General features: G+C 40.5%; 1 long non-coding RNA gene across 18 annotated transcripts in view; it reads left to right on the top strand.

The window, feature by feature from the left end:
- The window catches only part of LOC145516377 (uncharacterized), a 523,613-nt gene that overhangs the window by 172,944 nt on the left and 330,743 nt on the right, over window positions 1-19,926 (top strand). For 2 of the 18 annotated variants that reach the window (XR_014061340.1, XR_014061339.1), the window contains one exon: window positions 9,637-9,826. The exons of the other annotated variants lie outside the window; for them this stretch is intronic. This is a non-coding gene — a long non-coding RNA (uncharacterized LOC145516377). The remainder of the gene's footprint in view (window positions 1-9,636; window positions 9,827-19,926) is intronic. 18 annotated transcript variants of the gene reach the window in all.

The following is a 19,926-nucleotide window of genomic DNA, read 5'->3' as shown; positions in this document are numbered from 1 at the left end:
GCTTTCTCTAGTTGTAGTACACAAGGGTTTACCACTGCAGAAGTCCTAAGCAGGCTGTTGATAAACCTGCTTCTCTCACTACAAATCCCTGAAAGGCAGATATTTTGTCATTTAAAAAATGTTTTTATGATGACAAATATAATCAATATTCATGGTAGAAAAATAAAAGAACAAATAGAAAATCAAAATCACCCTTTATCCAAATATCATAGCCCTTAACATTTTGTAACACATCTTTCAGGTTTTTCCCTTTGTGTGTGTATATAGTTAATCAAAATCGTTATTTCATGACCATGTCTTATTGGTTCTTTCTATTCTTTGTGCTTGATTTAATAAATGCACAAGTGAATAAATGGCCTCAAACTTCTTGGTGTTCAGAACCTTCCCAGAGAAAATAAGAACAGTGATAGGAATGATGACATCTAGAGTTCTGAGGGTTGATTGAGATACTGGCTCTGTGGTGCTCATTCATTGCCATTGATGCTATTACGGTTGCTATTTTATTTCTCATTGAAAAGAGAGAGAGATGCTAAATACTCTGCTTCAGGGAATTTGAAATTATTCAGGATGGTCTTTAGTTATAGTTTGGAGTCAGGCAGTAAGTCTAATACAAGATGTTTATTACTCCTAGAGTATGGGAATGGACTGTGACTCCAAATGTAGGAACGGTGTTGTATGGCAAAGGTTGTCACTGAAGTCAGGAACAGGGAAAAATATAGTTGGTTTCAGAGTGCTCTGAGAGTGGTGACTTTGTTCTCAAGCCGTTTTTCAAGTAAGATACAGTTTGCTCTCTGATAACACCAGGTCCATGACTCAAGCTCCATCATGTTAAGATTCTCAAGTGTCCTTTTCTTCTTTGAAAGCATCTTTTCCACAGGTCTCTTTCTATAGAGCTGTTGTGGGCCTGGGTTGTGGGGGTGAAGGCAGGGCACAGGAAGTGCCTTTAGTGAAGCGGTGCTCAGAGAGTCCTCTAATCCTCGAGCCTCCCTCTCTAGTTGGCTCCCACCCTCTCTAGGGTTGGAGCTGTAGCTGGGGAGCTGACGTGTACCGTGGTATAAAAATCACCCAAGTCAGTAGCTGTTTTCCACATATGATACTAAGACCAAAAGAGATTATATGAGCCTCCTTTTAAAAAAAAACTTTTTATTTTGTATTGGGGTAGAGCCAATTAACAATGTTGTGATAGTTTCAGGTGAACAGAACTTTATACATATACATGTATCCGTTCTCCAAACTCCCCTCCCATCCAGGCTGCCACATACCATTGAACAGAATTCCCTGTGCTATACGGTAGGTCCATGTTGGTTATCCATTTTAAATATAGCAGTGTTTTTGTGTCCATCCCAAACTCTCTTAACTATTCCTTCCCCCTGACCTTTCCCCTGAAATTACATAAACTTCTTAGTTAACTTCACATAGCTAATGGGTGGCATTATCGGGCCTAGAACCAAAGGTTCTTATGAAGCCATAAAATGTGGAAGAAAGAACACGTTTTGGAGTCAGGCTGCTTTAGTCTGAAACCTGGTTCTGCCAAAGATCCCTGAAGAATGTTGAATCTCTTTGAATGTCATTATCTATAAAACCAGAATAAAATACCTACTTTATATTTGTTTCTTTGTGCCAATGTAACAAATTACCTTAAATATAACGTGTTAAATCAACAAAAATTATTTTCTCACAGTCAGCTCTAGAGGCCAGAAGTCCAGAATTAAGGCGTCAGTGAAGCCCTGCTCCCTCTGAAGTTTCTAAGGAAGGATCCTTCCTTGTCTTTTGAAAGTATCTTGGGGTGATTGTCAGCAGTCCTTGGGGGCGCGTGGCATATGGCTGTATTCTTCCAATTTCTGCCTCTGTCATCACATATTCTTTTCCCCAGAGTATGTTAGTGTCTGTGTCTTCATAGGATCTTTCTGTAAGGACACTGGTCATTGTATTTAGGGTTCAGTCTGATCCAGTATGCCTTCGTCTTAACTAATTACATCTGTGAAGACTGTTGCCAAACAGTCACATTCTGAAGTTCTGGGTGGATGTAATATTTTGGAGGAATACTATTTGAGCTTCTCTGGCAGCTCAGATGGTAAAGAATCCACCTGCAATGTAGTAGAACCTGCTTGGATCCCTGGATTGGGAAGATCCTCTGGAGAAGTAAATGGCAACCCCCTCCAATATTCTTGCCTGGAGAATCCCATGGACAGAGGAACTTGGTGGGCTGTAGTCCATGGGGTTGCAAAGAGTCAGACATGACTTAGCAACTAAACAACAATTTAATTCAGTACACTGGAGAGAATAGCACTGTTGCAAGGATTAAATAATAAACTGTCTGTAAATTATCTAGCATGGTTGCTGGCACATAGTTGGTGCTCAATAAATCTAGTTCTCTCCCTTCCTTTCCTTTGTAAACTCCAGCCCCGTAGTATCCCCACTTGGCCACTTAGACCTCCTCCAGATCCTGAACTCCCTTTTTTCCTCCTCAGTCAGAATCCTCCTCTTTCTGAAGATAGTCTCTGATGTTCACAACCTTCTTCAATGACTGGTTATAATTTTTTTGTGCATTCGTCCTTCCATTCAGATTCCGTTTGTTTGCAACTTCCCTAGTTCTAGTTTTCAAAAAGTTTTACCATTCATATGCTTGAAGAAAAAAAAAGTACTACAGAATATAGTATTAGCAATGGGATTTTTTCCTTATTTAATTAGCAAAAATAAAGAAACATATTCAGTTTTGACAAGGATACTGTAAAAGTAAACCAATAATATCCTTGTTGGAGGTCAGTTAACTGGCATAATCTTTTCCAAAAGTCAATAAAAATATACCTTTGCTTTATAAATCTTAGAACTGGGCATCTGTTCTAAAGTAATAATTTGGAATACAGAAAACAAATACTCATCAAAACATGATTTATAATAGAAAAATGTTGGAAACAGCTTAAATTCCTAATAGTAGAGGTAGTTTAGATACACCAAATTTTGCCCATTTGAAGAAACATTACAAAATTATTAAAATAAGCATAGCTATAATAATAGATAGCTATGATATATTAAGTGAAAAGAAGATTAATAATTGCATTCTTATTCAGTTATAATAAGCATATGATATAATGTCAAAATCATCTAAATTTTTTTCTATTGTAACTTTCCTATAATTAAAAAAATATTTGTAATTTAAAAGCAAAACCACTAATACAAGGAGATAATCCGTAGAGTTGGGTAAGAAGTGCTGTAGATGTCCCAGCCATCTGTTGGGAGCTAGGGGATGGCATTAGGGGAGGCAAACTGGAGGCAGGAGTCATTTCTCAAATAGCTTAGGACAAACCGTATCATGGGAAGAGTAATCAGTCTGGTGATTCCTACCTACATTGCCAGTAAACTGGGCTCATGAGTGATGGGGCCAGCTGCAACACCTGACCATAGATAACCTTCTCCATGAAGTAGAATTCATTTGGGTGGATATTAATTCTTGGAGGGATGGTGTAACACTACCTGCATCAAGAGAATTCTAGAAAGTTAAAACAAAAATAATAGCAGATTGCAAAACTTTGTTGGTTTGGTTTCCATTTTATTCACATTTTTGGTCAATATAAAACAGGCTTTTATTTCCCCCTGACAAATGGAAAAAATGAAAACTATCTGTTGGGATAGAGGGTTTAAGTACTCTCAGTGGGTTTAAAGATTATTAAATGTTACTGTGGCCTTTGAGTACAGGTTTAATAGAGATGATCTGGCTTTAATGACTCATCTTTCTGATACCGGTAAAGTCAAAGAAATCATCGCTCATTGTCTCCATTTTATTACCTCACGTAATAATAATTAACTTTACTCTTTTGTTTGGAAAATATTTATTGATTCTTATTACAGTCTTAGACTTGATTTCTTGTGCAATGGGATATGTCATAAGTGAACTTGCCGAATTTCTACTTACTGAGTTCACCAGTAAGATAACTTTAAACTTCAAAAATAAGGAAGAGAGATACATCATTAAGTTTAAGTTCCATTATATAGTCTCAAAAAAGTGGTTTTCAAAATGTCATTGTGTGCAGGAATCACCTGGGAAGCTTTTTAAAAGTGCTAGTTTCTAGGCCCTAACCCCAGAGACTAGAGGTATAGTCTGGACATACACATTAGAAACAAGGAAAGCAGAAGATTCTGATGCAACCGGGCTGCTGTTCATCCTCTGAAAAATGAGAGACAGCCAATTGAGGACATATGTGTCCAAAACCAATTTCCTTAAATATTTGGGGTTGAACGTTAATCTATCACAATAAAAACAAAACAAAACAAAACAAATCCAATAAAAATGAAAAAAAATTAAGAAATATTTGGCACTGCCTACCAAGACATGGTTTTTCTTTTCCTTCTTTGGAGATATGTAAGAAAAACCTACACCAAGCTGTAGATGATGTCAGCCCTTCTATTCCTGGCACATTTTTGACACATAACCCTTTATTTCACAATAAACATGCTGAGGCAATGTTCTTTTTAGAGCTGATGATTGCCAGTTAATTATATTACATGTTGAAGGAAAATTAATAACCACAGCTAGCATTTTCAATATTATTATCATATATGAGTACATTTCAAACATTCTAATATTAGAATCAAAATTCTGATAATGGAATGTTTATTGTGAAAACCACATGTAATTCTGTTGCTAAGAATGCATTTTAAGATTCATTCATCTCAGTGGTGTCTGAGCTATGAAATAACAATGCTTTTCTGTTAATGAGTCACCTTTTTGAGTACATCAGTCTTTTGTATTTTTCTTTCTTGATTTATTTAAAAAAAATCTTAAAAGAAAATGATGTACAGGTCAGCTAAGCCTGGCCTTTCTTCAAAGTTGACTTTACCTGCTGGGTTCAGTTCAGTTCAGTCGCTCAGTCGTGTCTGACTCTTTGCGACCCCATGAATCACAGCACGCCAGGCCTCCCTGTCCATCACTAACTCCTGGAGTCCACCCAAACCCATGTCCATCGAGTTGGTGATGCCATCCAGCCATCTCATCCTCTGTCGTCCCCTTCTCCTCCTGCCCCCAATCCTTCCCAGCATTAGGGTCTTTTCCAATGAGTCAACTCTTTGCATGAGGTGGCCAAAGTATTGGAGTTTCAGCTTCAACATCAGTCCTTGCAATGAACACCCAGGACTGATCTCCTTTAGGATGGACTGGTTGGATCTCCTTGCAGTCCAAGGGACTCTCAAGAGTCTTCGCCAACACCACAGTCCAAAAGCATCAATTCTGCGGCGCTCAGCTTTTTTCACTGTCCAACTCTCACATCCATACATGACCACTGGGAAAACCATAGCCTTGACTAGACAGACCTTTGTTGGCAGAGTAATGTCTCTGCTTTTCAATATGCTATCTAGGTTGGTCATAACCTTCCTTCCAAGGAGTAAGTGTCTTTTAATTTCATGGCTGCAATCACCATCGGCAGTGATTTTGGAGTCCAAAAAACCTGCCAGGTTATTGATCATGATGAAGTAAGTATAGGTTCTAAATTAAAAACGTGTTAAGGCAATGCTTCTTCAACTTTCATATGCATAAGAATTACATACTACCTAACATGTTCATTAATATTCAAATTTATGGCCCTCCATGTGAATTCATTAAATCTCAAGTGAGGCCTTGGAATTTACATTTTAACAAACACCCTGGTACTTTTGATGCTGATGGCCTTCCTTCCACACTTTGAAGAACCACTCTAAGAAATTTTATAAAACAGCTTAAGGGAGTTAATTTCCAGGAACCTGTGCTTTAAAACCATTGAAGGAACTTATTTTGAACCTTCGTTAGGGAGAATGAGAGTTTAGCAATACAAAAGGAGCCTCGCAGTAGCATAGATTTTGCATTTGGATGGCCACTAGAAAAGTACATCATCATGTTTCTTTTTGGAAAACCATGTTTTGGAAAAAGCCTGGCCTTTGGTGAGACTGGAAATTAATAGGATACATCCAGAATGATGATGATGAGAGAACCGAAGGAGTGACAGAGTGACAGTGGAGAGTGGTAATTATGCTACGCTAAGCTTCTTACGTGTATTCATTTATTTAACCTTACAACTATACCATAAAGGAGATGTTTTTATTTTGCTAGTTTTACACCTGGGGAAATTGAAGCAGTGAAAAAGTTCAGTAATCTGGTCCTTTCATAGCATGTGAGAAGCAGAGCTAGGGTGGATGAGAAGCTGAGCAGTCTAACGCAGGATCTGGGTCTCCACCACTGCAGTGGGCCACCAGTAAAGGACTGGTTCTCTGGGAATCTCATTTATGTTTTGACTTTTTGTATGAAGTGGTTTTTATATAAAGAGCTTTTTTTTAAAAAAAAAATTGATTTATTTATTTTAATTGGATGCTAATTACTTTACAATATTGTGGTGGTTTTTGCCAAACATTGACATGAATCAGCCACGGGTGCACATGTGTTCCCCATGCAGAACCCCTCTCCCACTTCCCTCCCCATCCCATCCCCCAGGGTCATCCCAGTTCACCAGCCCTGAGCACCCTGTCTCATGCATCGAACCTGGATTGGCAATCTGCTTCACATATGATAATATACATGTTTCAGTGCTACCCTCTCAAATCATCCCACCCTCACCTTCTCCCACAGTCCGAAAGACTGTTCTTTACATCTGTGTCTCTTTTGCTGTCTCGCATATAGGGTCATCGTTACCATCTTTCTAAATTCCATATATATGTGTTAGTATACTGTATTGGTGTTTTTCTTTCTGACTTACTTCAGTCTGTATAATAGGCTCCAGTTTCATCCACCTCATTAGATCTGATTCAAATGCATTCTTTTTAATGGCCGAGTAATATTCCATTGTGTATAGGTACCACAGCTTTCTTATCCATTTGTCTGCTGATGGGCATCTAGAGCAGATCAATATGAGAGAAAAATGAAAGTACTGGCAAAGGCATTTACTTAAGTAGTCATTTTCTGGAACATTCCCCGTCAGAAGTAATAGCTCTATTGTTGTCAGTGATGTGAAGTTGCTCAGTCGTGTCTGACTCTTTGTGATCCCATGGGCTGTATCCTAACAGGCTCCTCCATCCCTGGAATTTCCCAGGCAAGAGTACTGGAGTGGTTGCCATTTCCTTCTCCAGGGATCTTCCCAACCCAGGGATCAAACCCAGGTCTCACTCATTGCAGACAGACACTTCAGGGGAGCCTGTTTTGAGTGTTTAACTTCCTTTAGAGTCTTTAAGGATCATTTGGCTCTAAAATAAATGTTTCTTCAGTGAATGAATGAAGAGCTGAGTGGATTCTGCATATGCAAAGGGATGTTCTATAGGCCAATAAAGGCAATAATTTGCATAAACACCCTTAGAATTGTGAAGAGGACTTTAGAAGTAAAGTCTAGAGAGTTTAGACCGCATTGTTGTGGTCTAGTTTCAGCCTTCAGGGAAGGGGCAATGGGAAGACTAGGTCCACATGCCTAGGTGGGATGAGCTATGTCCCTGGGCCTCAGCCTGAGGGAGGATCTAGGAGTGGAGGATGTTTTCCCAAGCAGCATGGATCTGCACTGCACCAGTGGGTTCTGTATTAGTATGCTATTGCTGCTATAACAATTACCACAAACTCAGTGGCTTAAAACTAAAATAAATTTATAATGTTCAGCGCTGTAGGTCAGATGCAGGTCTCTCTGGACTAAAGCTAAAGTGTCAGCAGAGCCGTCTTCATTTTTGGAAGCTCTTGGAGAGAAACTGCTTCCTTACAGTTTCCTTTTAACAGCTGCCTGTATTCCTTGGTTTATGTTCCTCTTACTCCATCTTTGCCAGGAACGATGAGTTGTTTTTACATTGTATCATTTTGATTTCTTCTGTTTTCATCTTCCACTTTTAAAAATGCTTCATGCTTGTGCTGGACCCACTCAGATGACGGAAGATAATCTTTCTAAGGTCAGTTTATTAGCAACTTTAAGTGTCTGCAACTTTAAACCTCTTTGCTATGTGGATGTTATTGTTTAGTCACCAAGTCATGTCCAACTTTTTGCGACCCCATGGACTGCAGCATGCCAGGCCTTCCTGCCCCTCATCATCTCCCAGAGTTTGCCCAAGTTCATGTCCATTGAATCGGTGATGCCACCCAACCATCTCATCCTCTGTCACCTTCTCATTCTGCTTTTGATCTTTTCCAGCGTCAGGGTCTTTTCTAGTGAGTTGGCTCTTCGCATCAGGTGGCCAAAGTATTAGAGCTTCAGCTTCACCATCAGTCCTTCTAATGAGTATTCAGGGTTAATTTCCTTTGGAATTGACTGGTTTAATCTCGTTGCTGTCTGACAGACTCACAAGAGTCTTCTCCAGCACTGCAGGTCAAAAGCATCAATTCTTCAGTGCTCAGCCTTCTTTATGGTCCAACCCTTGCATCTGTACATGACTACTGTAAGGATGATAACTTTGGTTCCAGGGAGTAGGAGATGAACATAGATATTTTGGGGAGAGATGAATGGGGCTGCTGCTGCTGCTGCTAAGTCGCTTCAGTCGTGTCCGACTCTGTGCGACCCCATGGACAGCAGCCCATCAGGCTCCACCGTCCCTGGGATTCTCCAGGCAAGAATACTGGAGTGGGTTGCCATTTCCTTCTCCAGTGCATGAAAGGGAAAAATGAAAGTGAAGTCGCTCAGTCATATCTGACTCTTAGCGACCCCATGGACTGTAGCCCACCAGGCTCCTCCGTCCATGGGATTTTCCAAGCAAGAGTACTGGAGTGGGATGCCATTGCCTTCTCCGATGAATGGGGAAAAGAGGCATATTCCAAGACGTGGTGCTTGATCATCCAAGGCTATTGTTTGACCTGAAAGGAAAGCTTCCTCCTCTTGATCTTGGCAGCTGCAGATACTGGAAGAACAGCGATGGTAGAAGGATGGTGAGCTTGTTGGCAAAGTAAAGAGGGAAGTGGTGGTATCATATCTGGAAGGGCTGAAGGATCCTTGTTGGCTGAGGACGTACCTTCTAGGCATTGACATCATGGAGTTGTTTCTGATGTTTGTAGGGAAAGAAGGTATGAAGAGTTTTTCTCTCAGTAAGGGAAAAAGCCAAGCTTCTCACCAGATCAGACAGAGAGGGATGGGTGGGGAGGAACATTTATAGAGTTGAAATCCCAACTAAAAGAGATGGAGCCACGTATGATGTTTTTGATTGAAACTGAGCCTCCCTCCCTGCCTCCCTTCCTTCCTTATTTTCCTCCTTCTAGATCTCAAATTTGTGCTGTCTGTGTGTTTGGGGAAACAATGATTACATAAGCTGTTCTTATCTAAACAAGTTATATATCCATAAGGTTACAGTTAGGCTTACTCTAACATAAAACACTAATATAAAAGCAAAACTTTACCACATTCTCATTTTAAAAATTTTATTACATGCTGTCAGTAAGAGCTAAAGCATTAAGTGAAAAAATAAAGCATGATTTGCAAGGTCAGGAAGGTGTTCTGGAGTCTACTTTAAAAAATGATTTTGTTGACTATTGGAGGCCTTTGTTTTTATCAGTTAAGCAAAATCGAAGTGGTTAATTTGGACTCAGGAGAAGAATCATATGACTTTCTGATTGAAAAGAAACCTACATTAGACATCTAGCTGCTATTATATAAATCATGCAAAATGCTGCCTGTATATCATTCTAAGACTTCATTTATTTTTTTCTCTCCAAAACAGACCAGACCTGTCTTAGGTTTATGTGCTTACCTCATTCTTGTTTGGGTGTCTACATACACAGAATGATGGAAACAGTCAGGGACTTGCCTGACATAAAGCCACCAGCTATTGGAAAGCGTGCTTTGAACGAAGGCATCCTAGGCCCGATGAGGGGAAGAGGAAGCCGCAAAGAGCATCAGAATGTGAAAATGTAGGTCACAGCTGCTGCCCTTGGGGGGAGAACATACTTTCATGCCGCTGAAAGCATGGGAAGAAGGCAGGAAGGATATGCACCAGGATACACATCATTCTCAACTACAAAGGGTAGAAGTGTGTGTGTCTTTGACTTTCTTTCTGTCTCTCAATAGAGATAGCTCTTTCACGTGATCATACTTGGAGGACAGAGTGGGTGGGCTAGCTGGAGATGGGGTGGCATGAGCAACAGTTTTCCTGTGAAGAGCTACTCTGTAAATTTTAAATTTTTCCAGTGACTTTTAAGGCTCTTTGCATAAACACAAAGCAAAAACAAAACTGTAAATAGGCAAAGCCTCAAACCTTTACAAGTCTCTGGCCAAAACAAGCTTATTTCAGCATAAAATGGAATGACAACATTTAAAGGAAAGGTGGGACTCTGTGGAAGAAGACGAGGGTGGGATGATTGGAGAGAATAACATTGAAACATGCATATTATCATATGTGAAACAGATCGCCAGTCCAGGTTCGATGCATGAGGCAGGGTGCTCAGGGCCGGTGCACTGGGATGACCCTGAGGGATAGGATGGGAAGGGAGGTGGGAGGGAGGGTCAGGATGGGGAACACATGTACACCCATGGCTGATTCATGTGAATGTATGGCAAAAACCACCACAATATTGTAAAGTAATTAGCCTCCAATTAAAATAAAAAATAAATAAATAAAGGAAAGGTGGGTGGCAACCTGGTGAAGAAAACTTGAGAAATAATCATTCAGTAAGAAGAATGTCTTAAATTCTCTTCTTTATTTACCTTTGTGCTCCCAATTTGTCTGGCTCTAGGTGTCTTAAGTATATTCCAAGATGAACTCTGTGTGAGGGCACTGGGCGTTTTGCAAAGTGGGAAGATTTTTTTCATACGTATGGCACTTTATCCAAATCCCTCTTGGCTCTTTGAGTGCTTCTTGCTTGACGCTAACACAGCCTCAGGTGCCTGTGCTGATGTGCCCTCCCCCATTGGTCTCTATGGTTCCTGCCCTCCTTGGCCAGCGTCTCCTCTCCTCTGGGGTTTTGATGCTTCCCAGAGCTCCTCCCTGGTAAACCATCTGAGCCTGCTCTTCCAGATGGTTTATGCCCTTATGCATGGGAGAAATCAGAAATAGAAAGGAGATCTTTGTATCTATGGCAATCCAAAACAGTAAATGCTTCTGATAGTGCTAACCTTTCATGTATTTATTTTGCAAATTCTACCTGCTTTAGGCCCTTCTGATCAAATTTAAAAAACAAAGGTTGGCCATCTATGGCTTGAACATCGGGTCTAGCCCACTGCCTATTTTGTACAGCTTGGGAGCTAAGAATTATTTTTACATTTTCAAGCGGCTGAAAAAAATTGAAAGAAGAAGAATAATGTAAGGCACATGAACATTATATGACATTCAATGGCAACCCACTCCAGTACTCTTGCCTGGAAAATCCCATGGACGGAGGAGCCTGGTAGGCTGCAGTCCAGGGGGTCGCTGAGAGTTGGACACAACTGAGCGACTTCCCTTTCACTTTTCACTTTCATGCATTGGAGAAGGAAATGGCAACCCGCTTCAGTGTTCTTGCCTGGAGAATCCCAGGGACGGCGGAGCCTGGTGGGCTGCTGTCTATGGGGCCTCACAGAGTCGGACAGGACTGAAGTGACTTAGCAGTAGCAGTAGCAGCAGCAGATTTTAGTGTCTGCCCCCCCCCCAATAAAAGTTGTATTGGAACCCAGTTGCTCTCTTTTGTTTATATATTATCTAAAGCTTCTTGACACTAACTTCTTGACAAAGCTGGCCAGCAAAGCCTGAGGCATTTACTTATCTGGGTCTTTACAGAAAAAGTTTGCCAACTCCTTATTTAAACCAATTTAAAAATTTACATATTAGATTGCCTACCAGAGAGCAAGATTTTCTAGGGCAGAGATATTTTAATCATTTTTATGACCTTGGTGGTTAACACAATGACTGACGTGGTAGTTGCTCTATGGATATTTGTTGCAAAGATGTACAATAATCCAGCTTAGTTACAACTTTGAGAAACATACCTATTACCTGACACCTATTTTGGGAAGCCCTGCCAATGGACAAGGAAAGGAAAGGAAAGTGAAGGTTGCTCAACTGTGTCCGACTCTGCGACTCTATGGACTGCAGCCTGTCAGGTTCTTCTGTCCATGGAATTCTCCAGGCCAGAATACTGGAGTGGCTAGCCGTTCCCTTCTCCAGGGGATCTTCCCAACCCAGAGATGGAACCCAGGTCTCCCGCATTGGAGGCAGATTCTTTACTGTTTGAGCCACCAGGGGAGCCCCCAGTGGGCAAGACGTACCTATTTTTTCTCTCTAGCTTTTCTCTTCCTTGCATGTTATGGAGCATAGTCAGATTATAAGCTGCTTTTTAATTGGTGGCTAAAATTTAGAATATATCAAGTTTTCTGTAATGGAAGGTTTTGTTTTCAGAATTATTACTCTTCCCAGAGGCTGTGTATGTGTTATCTACTGTTGAATGCAAACTGACCTTAAAACCTATTGATTTAAAATAAGAACATTTCGTTATATGGCTTCATTTTGGTGGCTAGGGATTCAGGTGAGCCTTAGCTGGGTGATTCGTCTGCTTCACATGGCAGCCATCGGAGTTAGTGATATTCAACTTGTGTCCAGTCTGCTCTATTGGGTCACATGCCTATTGCCTTGGTGGGGATGGCTGGGAAGTGGGGTTCAACTGGGCCCTGTCCCTCTGTGTGTAGTCTCAGGGTCTCTCCAGCAGGGTAGTCAGACTGCTCGGCACTCATAGAGACTAAGGTAGAAACTTCCATCCTCTTGGAGTTGAGTTCCAGAGTTTCATTCCTGCCACGCTCTCTTCAGCTGGTAGTAATTACCAGCCAACCCAGATTCAGGGGGAGAGCAAAGAGACTCTATCTCTCAAAGAGAAGAATATCAAAGGATTTCTGGCCATCTTCTATCTGCCATGGACTGCTTCTAGTTTGATATTTAACTTTTTATTAATTCTGACTAACTACAATAGCTCCCTTCTAGTCATCCTCACATATGATCTTTTTCCAGCTGTTTTTCCTGGTCTCTGAGCTCTGGAGGTGTCCACCAGATAAGGAGGAGACCTACCTAGACCAGGCAGAGCTTTGAGAGCCTGGCTGAAGTACACTGAGTACCTTCTTCAGAAAGTGATTCAACCCCAAAACAGCCTGTCTGCCTCCTACAAACCTCAGATAGGAGCTAGGAGGTCTGCAGGGTCACTGTGAACCCCAGCTGTCAGGGAAGGAAGCCCTAAAGTACATTCCCATATACTTAATGACATCTTACGTCATACAGTTTGGAAGATACGCCAGTTTCTTTTCTTCATTCACCAGAAAGAAAAATCAGCACTGCCTCTCCCTGGATGGGGATAGGTAGCTAAAGAATACACAAGCCAAGATAATGTCAGCTCAGGACCTGGTTTTCCTCCTCTCTGCCATCTTCTGTTCTTGGGCATGTTGCTTGCATGCTGTACTTATTTGCTTTAAAGAAATAAGGCCAAGTTTTCTGAAGATGCATTCATTTAGGCTAATTTTCCAAACTGAAGATGAAAAATCAGAGAGATGTAACCATCTAAAAGGATGCCTTCTACATATGACTGTACAGGAGAGAGAACAATCTTAGAATTTTTTCCAATGGAAATAACTTTTGAATGATTTTCTTGGCTTGTGTTACAGAGATTTTGAGAGAAAATCCATGTATTCACAATACACAAAACAGGTGTGATAAACATACAGAATATAAATATTATTTAAATACACCAAAACTTTATGGAGGTGGAAGGACTTTCAAAGGGTTGTATTTCTCCATCTATTAGGACAATTTATCTGCTGTGTTTTGATGAGTTATGAGGTCAGCAAGGTGCTAGCCCTACATGGTTCACCAGCTGAAGGACAATTTCATGCCCTTCTGCTGCCCTGGGTCTGGTTTGGCAACTGTATTTCCTTTTCTTGCAGCCCTAGGCCACACCCTTGTCAGAGAAATTGCTTTCTCTGTGTGCACTGAGAGGGTATTTGTTTTCTCCCTCGATGGCTAGGGGCTGGAAGCCTTTCTGCACGTTTCCTCTGGTGGTCAGGACTGTTTGTACTCAGAAGGTGCTGTGGCCCACGTGGGGCAGTCTGAGCATGTGGCCTGTTGAGTGGGGGGTTGAGGAGTAGGGACAGGCGACGGTACTTCCTTGTTCTTTAAAAAGCCACATAGGGTTGTGGGCTTGGCAGCAAATTTTCTGTGGGCAATGAGAAACTCTCAACGTTTTCACACAAAGAAAGGATCTATCTTAGTGATAAAACCAGGATCTCATATTCATCTTTTCCTTTCCTTTATGGTGCAGATATACGGGGCGGGGGTGGGTGGGTGGGTATTCTTTATGTTGAAGCCGTGACTCAAAACCAAAGAAACCAATTTTTAGTTCCTATCTATGTTGTTGTGTGTGCGCGAGTGTGTTTGGAGAACTTTGAGCGTTCATTTGAGTTTGTACTTTTTGTGTCTTGTCTGGGATCACACCGATTCATATCTTTGTGAAGAGTCCACATGTTGGCTACGGGAGACCCTGGTTGGGAAGATCCCCTGGAGGAGGGCATGGTGACCCACTCCAGTGTTCTTGCCTGGCGAATCCCCATGGACAGAGGAGCTTGGCGGGCTACAGTCCATGGGGTCACAAAGAGTTGGACATGACTGAGTGACTAAGCGTAGCACAGCACAGCACTACTATTATTAGATATTATGAATAGAGATGGCTTCCCTGATAGTTCAGTGATTAAAAAAATCTGCCTGCAATGCAGGAGACTCTGATTCGATCCCTGGGTTGGGAAGATCCCCTGGAGAAGGAAATGGCAACCCACCCCAGTATTCTTGCCTGGAGAATCTCATGGCCAGAGCACCCTGGCAGGCTACAGTCCACAGGGTCACAAAGTGTCAGATATGACTGAACAACTGAGCGTGCATGCATGCATAAATAGAGATACTACAAACCTTGGAAAAATGCTGTATAGTATTGTAGAGATTGAAACTACTGGAAACTCTTCTTCAGAAACCTGAAAAACATCTGTGTTAGGACATGGAGTGAAGAGGGGTTTTGGTGTTTGTCATGAAGTGATTTTCCCCCTTTGTTTCTTCACAGCAGAATTGATAATTATAGGGAAATATCTTGATATTTGTTTTCTATAGTCTTTAAGTTCTTTTTCTTTCAAAAATAATTTGGTTTCTGCCACCGGTGGGTTTTCCCCACTAACCTGCTGTTGAGTTATTTGAAATCCATATCACTATCCTTCAGTGTGGAGACTTTGGAAATCCCCTCTGACTTCCTTTCTTGCCAAATTCTTCTCTCGTTGCCTGCCCACAATGTTTTTTTCCCAATCTGGCCAGCCATCTCTGACTTATTTTAGCACATGCAGTGTTTCAGTTTGACACAGTAGCACACTGCACAGATTTAAAAAGAAGCTTTCCAGTGGAACGGTGACCACGAGTTGCCTCGATGATGAACAGTTAAAGTTCTTTGGATGTGGGAAGAAGGCTCTGGGGAGTGTGAATTCCTTCTGTGGAGCGTCAGTGGCTTGGTGACTAATTTGAAGCATGTTAACACCACAAGGGAGTTTTATCCAAACTTGTGATTTTTCAGGATTCATTGACAAGGTAGTTTAATGAGCCCAGCCCTCAACGGTATCTGTGAAACTTTTCAGGTATAACTCTACCCTCTCCACAGTTCAAAAATATTTTTGAAATGTTAATATGTATAAATTCATTCTAATTCTTAGTTGGAACATACATCTGATCCTGGGTTCTTATTTTGTGGTTAAGAGGATGAAGGAAACCAATTAATATTTTTTGAGCATATGCTAGATGACAGACAAGAATTAAGTATGGGTTGGCCAAAAAGTTCATTTGGGCTCTCAGTAAGATCTTGTGGAAAACTACCCTAACAAACTTTCTGGCCAACCCAGTACTTTATTCTGGCCATGTAGGTGCCAAGGAGAGAAAAACCCAGGTTGTCACTGAGACTGTTGAAACCTAGTGGAGAAGGAGGCTGGCTGAGCAATGAATGACAAGCTCGGGTCAAGGGATGGAAGAGACGTGGCCGGTTGCAACCCGCTCACTGACAACATCCCCTGCCTCACCATCCAAATCCGTGACTTCCCCTTATTTTTGTTGGTCACTTTGTCTCTTGTTGTCTCCTCATCCTTTCTGAGACAGATTTCCTTTATTCATGACTATCTCCGTCCTGCTTTTTCCAGGATCCTGACTTTGGTACCTGCCTTTCTCAGGTAATCTGATTGTATTTCTGATGGTTCATTTTATTTGGAAACTAAACTTGCAAGGTCTTTGAGTTAGGTTGAGTGCTATGAGGCAAATATTGCTCTTGATTGGCTTCTTGTGGTCTCTGTTTTCCACCACCCCAAACTACCACCTCTGTACTCAGCTTAGGCCTCAAGTCCCACAAGAGCTTTGCTGTCCATTGGTGGCCCAAGAATGTGTGTGTTCAGTCGCTTCAGTCAGTGATGTCCAACTCTTTGCGACCCCATGGGCTATAGCCTACCAGGCTCTTTTGTCCGTGGGATTATCCAGGCAAGAATGCTGCAGTGGCCAAGAATATAAACTTCAGAAAACATTGAAAATAAACTTCTCTTCTTTTTTACAAATTATATCAAGCACTTAAAACATTTGGGAACATTAAACATTACATTCAGAGAATACATCCTGGTGTTACTCATTATTTAGTTTAGTTTAGTTAAATTTAGTATTTTATATGTGCTTGATCATCAGTTCTTCTTAAATTCAATGATTATAATGATTCAGTTGTGTGAGGTTAAACAAATCTTCTATACATAGACCTCAGTTATTTTCAAATAATTTTTTTCAGTTAACTTTTTCCAGCAAGGAAATTATAAAAATGTATGTGAGTTATACCGAAGACTTGATTAGAAGACTGTGTACAGATAAAAGGCAGTTTTCTTTTCTGCTGATAAGGTCTAAGATAATAGGTATGACAAGGATGTTTGCATTCTAATCAGTGACTTCTGGACATCCAAAGTACAAGGTTCAAAAGTTGACCCTTTGTCAATGTACTGTCATATTTTAGGATTTCATTTCCTTGAGTCACAGAAAGGTGAAAAAAAGTTTGTTTTTTTTTGTTTGCTTATGGAAATGCTGTTTCTGATCTGACCAGTAGCCATATGGGAATATTCATGATACAATGCATGAGATAACTTATGCATTGACTCAGAATAAACTTGATTTAAGAATGTAAACACAGTTTAGCTGGTCTAAGTCCAGCCTATCAGATTCTCTTTGGGATCTAATATCAGTGACAGCTTTTTGGCCTTAGGAACTTGATGTCCAGTTCTGGGGAAGGACACATAGAATGGTTACTGCTCTTTTTCAGGTTCAGTTATGAAGACAGAATTAAATGTATTTCCTTGTCAGTGTGCCATGTTTAACCTGTAAATTCCGTATTATTAAAAAAATTAATTATGTCTTATATTCTACCCAATTCCAAAAAGAATTTGAAGCAGAACACCAAAGTATTATCCGTGCACAGCCTCATATTGACCTTGGTGTCCTTCCTTATAGATAAAGGCAGAGTATACCCCAGACCATGTCTCTTTCTAATACCACCTCACATAAGGGCTTCCCTGGGGGCTCAGATGGTAAAGAGTCTTCCTGCAGCACGGGAGACCCAGGTTGGATCCCTAGGTTGGAAAGATCTCCTGGAGAAGTAAATGGCAACTCATTCCAGTATTCTTGCCTGGAAAATCCCATGGGCAGAGGAGCCTGCCAGGCTACAGTCCATGTGGACACAACTGATCCATTTCACTTTCTTTCTTCTCTTCTTTCACCTTACATAAGGAATACAGAAAAGCTTGATACTTTTTTCTTACATGGAATTGTGCCAAACCATACCAATTCTATTCAGGTAGGAAAGCCTGTTTCCTCACTTTATTTTCTCCAGCACCACAGAACCATGTAGATCAGTGGTTTCTGTGATAGTTCCTAGTCCTCATTCTTTCTAGCTCTGCTTCTGAACAGGCAGAATTGTTATCTGATGGAATGGGCATCAGTGTTAGTATCCGTATCCTGTGGTGTCGTATGCTTTGTAGTTGGGCAGAGTTCACTAAATTCATTAATTTTTGTTGACTACATTCAGAGTGACAATTTTAAGCCTGGAAAGCCCCAAATGTTTAGACTTTGATTGACAGACACTTTGATGGCTTCAGAAATGCTGAGTACATTACCCACAGTGTCCTGCCAGGAGCTGTTCTCCCCGGATACCACCCACTCCATGGCCTCTGAAACACTGGGCTCTTATTATTAATCTTCCTTTAGGGCAGTAGAAGATTTGGGTCACAGATCCAAGCTAAGATTGTCACTTTGAGAATTTTGTGCCTACCCAGACATGCCAATTTCTTTTTGTGTGTGTGTGGTTTCAGACATTTTATTGGGACTCGTGTAAGAAATATTAAAATTTTACATTTTGACTCAGTACATATACACATAACCAAATCAAAGATCAAAGTTTCATAGAACAATAATATCTTTTTTTAAAAAAAGCTTGCAGTACACTCTGATAGAATCTGTCCTGTACCATTTTTTAAAAGTCTTGGCTGTGACAACTTGATTTCATAGCCTATTAATGAATTGTAATGCATAGTTTGGAAATAAAAAAAAAAACTGAGCTAGTGGAAGAAGCAAAGAAGTCTCTGGCCTTCAATCCAGACATACCAACGTCTATTCTCATTGCACTAGTCCACGGTGTGGCAGCTCAGACTCCTTGCTTTGCAAAATTCCCAATTTGGAGCATTCAAAGTACCTTGTGAATTTAGCAATGCATTCTCTTCTCCTTACATGCTTTCTTCTGCTTTGTTCTTTGCCTAAAATTCTTAGTTTCCCTGTGGCAATTCATACTTGCCTTACTTTGGTAAAAATGTAAAACCATGGCTTACCTTTAAATACCTGAAGGTTAAAACCACCTCTGATCTTTGTTTAGTGAAAACCTCCTGTTCTTTTTGCCTTTTCTTTACATTTTCTCCTGTAAGTCTTATTTCCTAACTTTTTTTCCACCAGTAACTTTAAAGGTCTCCATATATACCTTACAGAAGAAATGCAGGCAGAATCACAAATTCCTACCACCTTGCCAGAGCAGTGGCAAGATTAAAAAATATGAGTTGCTTTTCTCTGGCCCTGTTGTTCCCTAACCCATGGAAGAGTCCTTTGATCTTTAACTCTGGAACAAAGCTGCCTTTGGATTTCAGTCAGTTTCTTAAATGGTTAGAGAACAGGACTTCAGCTTTAGGGAGTTCGCCATCTCTGGGGAAGTAAATTGAATAAAGCATCTCACATCAGGAGTCTACTAAAATTGTCAGCTCTGTAAATGCAAATTTATCTCTTTAGTTCTGTAATGCAATTACTCTAACAAACATAAAAACAAAAACACAATAATAACAAGGAACAATTCCATTGCCTTATTGTAGTGGAGCACTAGTGTGGATTCCATTCTGGTTTCTGCACAGACAGCACTGTATTTGGAAGCCAATATCTCTTATTAGTGTTTCAATACTAAACCTAATTAATTTTAATTTCCAAAATTAATTTTAATCTCAAGAATAAAAATTAAAGCTCTGTGTGTATAATGCATATATATTATTTATGATATATACATATAAATCATGCACATATGATCATATATATATTAATATAATTTTAGTCCCTACAACGTCATTTAAAAAAATGGTTCTATCAATGAAGTTATCATTATCATCCTCATTAAATATTTGTGAAACATCTCCATATGCATAGTGGCAGGTATTTAAGCATGATGGGAAACTGAAAAGAAATATATAATTATGATGTGTGTCCTCAGGGGCCTTGAACCTGAGTTGTGCAGACAGATACATTATTTATGAAACTGTGAATAGCTGTCTGCATAGGACACTGTGAGCACCAAATGTCTGGAAGAGACTGTAGGTGCTGTTGACATTCATTCTTGTCTACAGAGGTGGTGACAGAGGAAGATCCTAAAGCACTCAGGTCTGAGCCAGGCACATGGATGGAGAGAAACTGCCTGACATGTTCTCTTCT

The sequence above is a fragment of the Giraffa tippelskirchi genome, chromosome 8, assembly GCF_054371585.1.
Source record: "Giraffa tippelskirchi isolate mGirTip1 chromosome 8, T2T-mGirTip1v1.2.pri, whole genome shotgun sequence".
NCBI lineage: Eukaryota > Metazoa > Chordata > Mammalia > Artiodactyla > Giraffidae > Giraffa > Giraffa tippelskirchi.
This window is presented reverse-complemented; position numbering and strand designations above follow the sequence as displayed.